Source organism: Pseudochaenichthys georgianus, chromosome 7 (assembly GCF_902827115.2).
Source record: "Pseudochaenichthys georgianus chromosome 7, fPseGeo1.2, whole genome shotgun sequence".
NCBI lineage: Eukaryota > Metazoa > Chordata > Actinopteri > Perciformes > Channichthyidae > Pseudochaenichthys > Pseudochaenichthys georgianus.
The window spans coordinates 40328141-40338359 of NC_047509.1; the positions used below are offsets into that span (position 1 = coordinate 40328141).

Genomic DNA, 10219 nt, shown 5'->3' on the forward strand with positions numbered 1-10219 from the left:
TTCTCCCAGAAATGACTGTCTAGAATGCCGTACCCCAGAGTAGGTGTTTGGTGGTATCATGGAACTAAAACCTGCAGTCTTGCCACAGGATTGGACTGGGACCTGTGCACTAGCACAGCCAGTGATGTTTTTTGTTAATCAACATGGCGAAACCCCCCAAAGCCAGTAGGGCTACCAGTCCCAGGGGGAGTTTAGGCTCCACAGTGTACAAGGATAACATAGAGGGGCCCAGATGTTGCATTTCCATGTCCTAACGTACCGATTGATCACAACGGCCTCTTCTAGAGAACATATTACTGTCATACCTTAAATGGTATGAAAGGAGGGAGGGTACATTTCTCATGAGGAGACGGTTACAAATGCTAGTAGAACAGGACGACCCACCCCCATATACAGATGTGGATGAAAATGATGAGATTGTTCAATGAATGTCCAGCTGATGTGATACTTTAAATTATGAAATCATGTGAAGAAGTGAGCATGCTAAAATGGAGTGAATCCATTTCAATTTACTTTACACTATTCCTATTCCTATTATATAGTTTATTTTATTCTTTATTATTTTACACTATTCTAATATGGTAGATCTCATGTTTTATAAATCATTGCTATTTTAAAATGGTTTGTTTCTTTTCACTTTGTAAAAACAAGTGCCTTAACACTGAGCGTGGTATGGGAAAGGTTTCTGTGAAAAGAGGGAGGAAGAAATGTTCTAATACCAAGCCATTGCTGCTATTGTGAAGAATGATATTGAATGTTAACACTAGAAGTTATGCACAAGGGAAAACTTTTATGTTTAAGCAAGTATTTTTTGTATTTTTGTGAAGTTGAGGCTATTGAACCATTCCATTTTGATTGTATGTTTTTGATATGAGTTATGTACTATGCAAAGTTCAGATGAAGAACTCATGGATTTCAGTATTATACACACCTTTTAGGTGTGTAAGGAGGGACTGTTAGAAATTAAAATCAATGTTTTATGGCATAATGTACCTTAAACATACCGTCAGTTTAAGTGCTATTTTATTCTGGAAAAAACCGGAAGTTCTCAATACCAAGCTTTTATTCTGAAAATCCTTCATGACGACATCCGGGACTACCGCCCATTAGTATCATTAGCTATTGACGCCGTTAACATGTATTACATATACAGTTATGAAATAGATAAGGAGGAGAAAAGTCATGTGGAAGTAAGCAATGAATGTAAAATGTCGAAATCCTCTGTTTAACGCGAAATCGGACACAGGAGAACGGGGGGGGAAGTCCCCGACGTCACTACAGCTCCCAGAGAGGAGGAGCGAACAGCCAGCAAGCGGGAAGGACGAATGCTTGAAAGCTCTCTTCTGCACGGCCAGCACCTGGGAGAGGAAGCTGCAGACTTTCTCTCCTGACTGAACAATATCCTGTTTGTAACATTACCGCGCTTTTTATTAATTAAAGTACCAATTTTGAACCTTCTCAGAGTCTCCATTTAGTCTCCTTTTTAAGCTTCTTACCTGGACGCGAGAATAACGAACACAGCATAACATTATACAGTAAAGCCATCGAAAATAATATGATATACACAGTACAGTACAAGTAGCCTACTTCTGGGTCTCTGTGTTCAAGCTCGGCTCTGTGTGTGTGTGGCACGAGCGCATTTTGTGAGTGCCCGAGTGGTAACGCGGAATGTTGTTGTAAGCATTTGGTTAGCTAGCTATGCTAACGGATATAAAGAGCTGTTTCTACACCAAGGTGGAAGAGAGTCCTCTCCTGTCAGACTGAGAGGATCGTATAACCTCAGCTCAGTGAGGTAATGACTCTCTCAGTGTTTAGATAGTTCACTTTAGTGTAAGTTATCTCAGTGGGTCTCAAACTGTTTGGTCACCATTTATGTAAACAAGTATTTGCGAGGAACACCTTAATATGATCATTATAGTTATTAAAGAATAAGAGAATAAATGAAAAACAGGTATGAAATACTATCGGACAGTAACACAAGAATACAGTTTAAAAGGGGAGTGATTAGTAAAATATCCATAAAGAAAAAAGTAAATCTGTTTACAGTTCTGTTTCATATGGATGCTGAGAGATAGGCTATCCATAGATCTCTTCATTTTGCTCTCAAAGTGCACCAGATTGATGCTTTTAACTTCAATATTTTTAAAATAATCTTCCCGGGGGAGCAAGCCCCACCTAAAACATGTTCACATGCATAGGATACTAAATACATTTGCACACTTTTTATATGGTGGCCTATGTCCATATGTTTCTGTTTTGGTGGTTGTGTCACAACCGTGCATGTATGCAGAAGTCATAGGTGCGCTATAAAATAGCACTACACCCTGCAATGTGTGTGAAAGACAATAGACTTTACAGCATGTTTTTTTAAATTGAAATTGCGTTGGTGTTTGTGTGTTGGTTGTTGACGGCAGTTTGTGCCCCCCTGTGGTAAATGATTTCCCCCCCATTCGATTTGTTCTAGAGCCGGCCCTGGCTGGGATTGAGCCCCCCAAGATCCTTAAAGAATAAGTAGGTAAAGCTCATGCAGGGATGATTAATCAAGCACTTCCTGTCACTGTTTTACTCATTTGCATTTCTGAATTACACCAGGTCAAAACTTGAATGATTTCTAATTTTGAGTCTCAGATAAAGAGGCAAATCTTCAGTGACTAGGATCAAATCTTTTTGTCAAATAATTTGGTACAATGGGCAAAACCAACAATAGAATATTAACTAGTAAAATGTGTGTGTATACGTGATATACATTCTTGCTCTGTGCTATTCAGCTCCCTTCTTAAAACAAATCAATGAGCCACACTGACATGTTCTTTTATTGCCATTTATTACACACACAGTGTCATTTATTATAACTCATTTTCAAGATACACTGTCCTGCTGCCCAAAATACTATTTCCTGCTGTTTGAATACAGTTTGTTAAAAACTACAGTGACTATTTCCCAACAGTTGCTTTTCTACCATTGCCTTGACCGGTTGGTTATAGTTTGTGATATTGTGTGACTGCTCAGTTCAGATTTGTTCGGATTTGCCACAGTCACACAAAGACACACAGAAATCTCACCAATCTCCAGCAGTCGCAGATTAGAAAGTGTAATGTGCTGCGAAGTCAAATAAAAAGTCTTAATGGAGTCTGGTGCTTTGGCGAGAGCAAAGATAGAAGTTTCAATTCCTCGTCATAAACATAAACTGTGTAGCTGCATCCCAGCAAATGAAAGTAAAGTGATGTAAGTATTCCAAATACATTGTACACTCAAAGCGATATTGATGTCTTAAACGTGTTTGGCAGGAACTCCTGCCTGCTTCTCCAAGCTGTGATCTGCTGACTTACTTTCTGTCCATAGTCAACTTTGTTCAATTTAAACTTGTGCGATTCACGCTTTATTTTTCTTTCAATGTATTTACAGTCTGTTAACAGTACCAGCTACATCTTTCATTTGACATGGTCACTCACAATATATACTGCTCCTGAGTCTTTTACCATGGTTTACTTTTCTGCTATTTGTGTTACTTATTGTGTTTTTTATTATAAATCACGTGTGCATACTTTGTTATTTTTAATTTCTAATTCTCTTTACTTTATCTGCACTATACTTCTGCTTTTGTAATAAAGTATATTTCCACGTTCCGGTGCACATAAAGGAATGATGTTTCTGATTGTGATTAGAGTAAGTATACACTGACTGTTCATATGGACCTGACAGCCCCACTTCCAAGCAGCCTCACTATACAGTGAAAGCAGGAGAAGCACACTTCACAACAAGTCACAGTACTGTGTGGAGGATGTGGGACATCACACAGCTCTCTGTGTTGGGAAGCTATGGTGTGTCAGGTGGTGCAACACGTAGATATATCCGCTGAGTGGGCATTTGGTGCCATATTGTTAATAAGGAAGTGAAAATGAAGTGTAGCCAGGGAGACCATGGTCAATGAAAACATAAACAAAAGAGTGAGACCTTTCTTTCCTTTCTGCCTTCCTTCCTTTGTTCTGTTTCTCTCTCTATCTGTTAAGTGTCCTGCACTTTAGGGGCCTGGAAAACATCTACCATTGTGGGGCCCCCCAGCAGTAAACATGAAGTAACCAGAAAAAGACTCATGGGAGGAAATCCCAATTTCAGTTGGGCAACATTGATATGGTGCCAAAGCAAAGGGTCAGGGACAGGACAAAGAGTCAAGCGCATCGAATACAATCCAGGGGGGAACTGAATAAAATAACATTACATCACCTACGATGTATAACCATATATAGTATATATAATGATATCCTTGATATTCAATCAGTAATACTGCAATACTTTGATCGCTGTGTGTGCGTCTCTGCAGGTCGTGTCTCTGCAGGTCTGTGTCGGGGCCAATGCCTCTGACATGAGATCATATGATGTCATGCAGGAGCAGGCTTCCGCTCTGCCTGGCGGAATCCTGTGTGTGTGTGTGTGTGTGTGTGTGTGTGTGTGTGTGCGTGCGTTAGTAAATGTGTGTTTGCGTGTGTGTGTGTGTGTGTGTGTGCGTGCGTTAGTGAGTGTGTGTTTGCGTGTGCGTGAGTGCGTGTGTGTGGGCAATAGAGAGTATATCAATATAAGTCATGTGTGGCCTCACAGGAAATAAACCAGCTAATTGTTCATCTAATAAACGAAACATTTCCAAGAAGGTCATTCTATAAAGGTCCCAAAGCGCCTGTCATGATGTCTCTGCTCAGCTTTCACTTCTGTCCAATAACAGAATCACATTTGTACCAATAACCATAACTCCACCGCTTCCCCCAGTGGCCATTGCACACACCCCGCTGGTCGTTTCCTCAACACACAAAACAATGCTAACATGCTCAAAGTAAGCACAATGTTGACAACATTAGCTTTGGTGTGCTAGCATGCTAACACTTGAGGTGCTGTTTGTTTCTCACGTGAAAACTAAATTCAACACATTGATTGATTTGAACTTTGTTCTGTAGGGACCATTTCATGCTGATCAATCCATCAGTGGTTAAGAATGATTCACTAGTTTCATATGGCCTTCCAAAGAGCCATGGTGCTGCATAGCAGATTATAATAATTGCTACGCTAAAACAACACATTTATGGATTTTACAACAAATATGACTTCAATTATCAAGCTTACACTCTATCTCCTGAGAGACAGCTAGGTGTACATTTGATATATTAACCCCATATTACACTGTTACTACAGCTATTATTACAACCAATTTACAAGTATACTGTATAACACCAATATTACACCATTATTACACATTTAACATCAATAATACGCTTTAGTTACATCGATTTTAAATTATATTAGATGTTACACATTGACACAGCTTGTTAAAAGACTGTATCCCACAAGATACCGAGACCATTTAAGGGTTAAAAGATGAAATAAATGCAGGCAGAGGCGGGGAAACAAGCCGAGGGGATGATGAGACGAGGAAGGACGTGGGGAGGTGTCCAGCCAGAGAGACAGATCACTAGAGGCAACGAGGAAACCACAAAATGACTATTTTCTTCACACCTCCTCCCCCTTCAGCCCTGCCCTCTTTTCTATAACTAAAGAACTCCCACACTCACATCATTTTGAAATACATTACGGTCTCTGTTCATCTGGGGTGACATCATCATGTGTTTCCTCTAACATCTGTTTCCAGTGAATCCAGTTCAGACTCAGGTGAGGACGTCAGCTGCCATCTTATCTGCAACAGGACAGAGAGACTAAGTGATGTAGAAAAAACATCCTCACACACACACACACACACACACACACACACACACACACACACACACACACACACACACACACACACACACACACACACACACACACACACACGCACTCACTACACACACACACACACACACACACACACACACACACACACACACACACGAGTAGCACATGTGAAGTGTTCATGAGTGTGTACCTGTGTTTTTTTGCAGTGGTGATGTAATGCATATCATTCACCTGACACCTATATGAGCGAGAGGAGCCTCCTTCTTTCTCTTTCTCACACACACACACACACACACACACACACACACACACACACACACACACACACACACACACACACACACACACACACACACACACACACACACACCACACACACACACACACACACACACACACACACACACACACACACACACACACACACACACACACATTGAGTAACTCACAGGTAACTGATAAGTCAGTGAGCCAGAAAAGTAATGATGATGTCATTGGGGTTAGACATGATCTTGTGTGTGTCTCTTCGCGTGAGTTTGTGTGTGTGTGTGTGTGTGTGTGTGTGTGTGTGTGTGTGTGTGTTGTACTATACCCCATGCATAGGGATGTGTGTGTTTGTGTATATAGTCACTTGAAAGATATTTGCACACTGTGTGCACAGAAGAAGGCACCGACAGTAATCCGGAAGATGTGGCGTAAGAAAACTAGATTTAGGGGAGAAAAGGGGGGAGGCGGGCGGAAGGGTACATGGAGGAAGGGAGGGAGGCTGAGAGGGAGATCAGTCATTCATAGCTGCTCTCTCTCCACATTCCTCCTCCCTTATATGGACAAAACTACTGGAGCCCATCTCTCCATAGATACCCCACACATACGCAAGCAGAAGCTGCTGAACTCCAGTCAGGGGTTCTTCTTCAGCCCCTGACCCACATTTAGGAAACGTCTCTTCCTACATTCCAGCCTAATGAAAGTGTATTGACGCTGTTGTTGTGTGGTCACAGCCCACAACACCACGGAGACACACACAGATATGCATCTCTCGGGGTCGCTGCAACCCTCTGTTTGTTTGCTCTCTCCCTCACAGCCTGTTTGGACTGGCCGCCGCCACTCATCGTCCTCCTCGCTGAGAGGAAGAGTTCAGGAGGGCAGAAGGCCCGAGGAGGCCGGCTGCTCACCGGGGAGTCCAGCAGGGCTCGCTGGGGAAAGAGCAGGAGAAGTGGGAGCAATGAGGAGGGGAGATCCAATCCAATCCACTTTATTTATATAGCACAGTTTAAAAACAGAGGGTTTGCCAAAGTGCTTCACAATGAACATAACATTATAATAAAATATAATATTACACGAATAGATAAAAAAAAGCACACATAAGAATAAATACAAGGCACATAAAGGCTATGGACAGACAGTGAAAGCATACAAATAGGTATGACACAGACTGACTGGTAAGCGAGGGGAAAGAGGTACAGAATGATGGGAGGTTCGGGGGTTCTTTCTACATACGTGACATTTCTAAATAACATTGTTGCATCAAGTAGCATTTGATTGTTGTAGAAACACAAAGTTCTGATGGATGTTTTGTAACATATTTAAATAATCTCACTCTTTTGTGACTTTGTAAAATTACATTATTTCCCCATTAAATGTAGTGGAGTAGAAATACTCAAGTACAAGTACCTCAACATTGTACTTGAGTAAATGTACTTAGTTACTTCCCAGCTCTGGTAAGGGGGGTGCAGGCAGGCTGAAAAAGACAGACACAGATTAGGCCAGAGGCGGTAAACACACACAGGCGGAGAGAGAGAGGAGAGAGAGAGGGAGGGAGAGCTTACCTTAAAAGGCCGTGTTTGTGGAAAGAGAGGGAGTCGGAGTATTTCAATGTGTATCTGCACACCAGGTTCTTCTATGTCCCCGACATGTGTTAGCAGGGGGTGGAGGGGATTGTGAAGCATAGAGACTATAGGCAACACTTCAGAAGGAGCTGTGTGTGTGTGTGTGTGTGTGTGTGTGTGTGTGTGTGTGTGTGTGTGTGTGTGGTGTGTGTGCGTGCGTGTGTGTGTGTGTGTGTGTGTGTGCGTGCGTGCCTATGTGTGTTGCCATAATGGCCTAGCTACGAGCACCAGATTCCTGCACTGTGATTCATTCGCCCGGTCCAGTCTCCTTTTAAAGACTTTGAACGTGTTTACTCAATGCCAAGCACCCCTGTCTCATTTCAGTATCCACTCACACACGTACAAGCAGCTTTTTCTCTGACTGTAGCTCACCCTCAAAAGTCCATAAGTACATGTAGAGAGACACTCATCCTGCCTCGGCCCCATGCACTCATTCCCAACAGGAACTGAGGTTATGGGAAGGGGTCCAGCTCTCGATCTCTCTCCACTTGTCAGCAATGCTCTGCTCCAATCTGAGCTATTTTCTTAATATGGCCAGAGAGGGAGTGAGAGAAGGAGAGTGCTGCACAGTGGAGTCAGTTCAATCTGGGCTGCTCACTCCCTGTCTCAACTCCATCTCATTCAAAGTGTTTGTTTAATCTGCACAGTTTACACGGGTGGGTTTACATTTAATGACTACTTGGGAATTTAGACAATCTTTGCCCAACAAGCTTTAACTACTGGATCCTTTCTGTTCAGGTTGAAGCCCCTCAATGCAGGTTAAAGCCCCCCAATGCAGGTTAAAGCCCCTCAATGCAGGTTAAAGCCCCTCAATGCAGGTTAAAGCCCCCCAATGCAGGTTAAAGCCCCTCAATGCAGGTTAAAGGCACAATTCCTATTTCATTTCCCCATGTTAAAGGTCCCATGTCACGGCCATTTCTACTGATCAGAATTCCATTGTTGAGGTCTACTAGAATAGATTTGCATTGTTCAATGTTCCAAACTCACATTGGTTTCTCACAGCATCTCTGTATAGTATGTGTATTCACTCTCTGTCCTAAACGGCTTGTTGGAGCTCCTGTACCCACCAAGGTGGTTGCTAGGGACGCTGCTATCGATATTATTTCTGTTATGTTGTGTAACTGTTTAATGGTGTTATCTTTATTGCTACCCCCTTCCCCGTCAACGTATAGTGTTGGTCCACAGCGCAAACATATTAGTTTAACAAAATCCGCATCTAAGATTGTGGCATAGATACGTTATTTTCCCCTGTGCAATTCTCCATTTACTCAACAATAACACATAATTATCCTTGTGTTTATTTATTTGTTTGATTTATAAACACAAGTTTGAGTCCGTCAGGACCGAGGGTCGGAGCAGCTCATTTGCTTTACAGAATATTACACCGGGAAGTAAGTATTCTCTCCGCTTCGCTTGACAAACCCTGTGATAGTCCTCAAGCTCTGTGATTGGAGAGTGTGCAGAGCGTCGAACAGCACTTGAAATGGGATGGAACCACGGCAGACTGTCCAAAACTGGATTTGAACGGGTCCACCGCGTCCCCCCCTCCCCCACCCCGTCCCCAGAACTACACATGCTGGCTATTGTGTGTTTCGCAACATATCTATGGCACGTCTCTGCTGGGAGTTGTAGTTTTAAAAGACGTTTTCGTATTTCCCATAATAAGAAGTTGCCAGTATTAAATCCCTGGAGGTTTAGGGGATAGGAAACACTCACATTTAAAACATATAATTAATAAATGAGTGAAAATTGCTTGTGCCCATTATGGGCAGTATTAATATATATACCCACATGCCAGCTAAGGTCAGAAGAGCTTTATTCAACAGGTGGTCTTATGTCTGTGACCCCTGTTGTTAATTGATGAGCCTGAAACATGCACTTGTCAAGGTTCAGAGGCACATTGTGCAAATATGGCAGGAGCCATCGATCATCTTAAGATAAGATATACTTTATTGATTCCAAGTTGGAACATTTGCGTTACATCAGCATGTGTAACAGTTGTAAATATGCAGTGGTGTTTATTTGTAAATCATTTAGTATAATCACACAAATTCTGTGTTTTATATTCAACAATTCTGTGTTCTTTATTTATTGATTGTTCAATACCTGACAAGGCCGGAGATGAAAAACTTTGGTCGCAGGTTCCTCAACAGTGCATTACAAGACCATCAATATGTGTGTACCTCCACCATTAAACTGTCGTATTCTGCACATTTCTTATACTATCTACATACATCTTATAAGAGTATAATACATATGTATAATATCAGTTAAAATAAGTGCTTCAACATAGTTAACATTGCTGGAGGTATACACAAAGTTTTTCATTCAGTGCAGAACTACTACGAGTAATGAATATACTTTATAGGGATCATATTAATATCTAGTAATACAAATAATTAAATTCAATAACATGCTTTAACCACCAGGTGTCCCTTTATATCAGCTGTGCACCTTTATGGTGTAAATACAGCCTATCTGCCAATTGGATCAAATATAAAAGTGAGCCGAATTAGTGTTGATACTGCAAGGAGACGTATTGTGTGAAAAGAAATGTAAGATGTTGTTTAATTGATGATATATTTATGATCCACGTCACGTATTCAGTTTTGGCG

At 41.6% G+C, this 10219-nt stretch overlaps 1 long non-coding RNA gene across 1 annotated transcript; it reads right to left on the reverse strand.

Moving 5' to 3' along the window:
• Positions 1-2852: 2852 nt before the first annotated feature.
• LOC117449884 (uncharacterized) lies at positions 2853-8076 on the reverse strand. Its single transcript, XR_004552518.2, has 3 exons — positions 7977-8076; positions 5559-5680; positions 2853-5458 (listed from the first exon to the last, which is right to left on the reverse strand). It is a non-coding gene; the product is annotated as an uncharacterized lncRNA (long non-coding RNA).
• Between the last annotated feature and the right edge of the window lie 2143 nt (positions 8077-10219).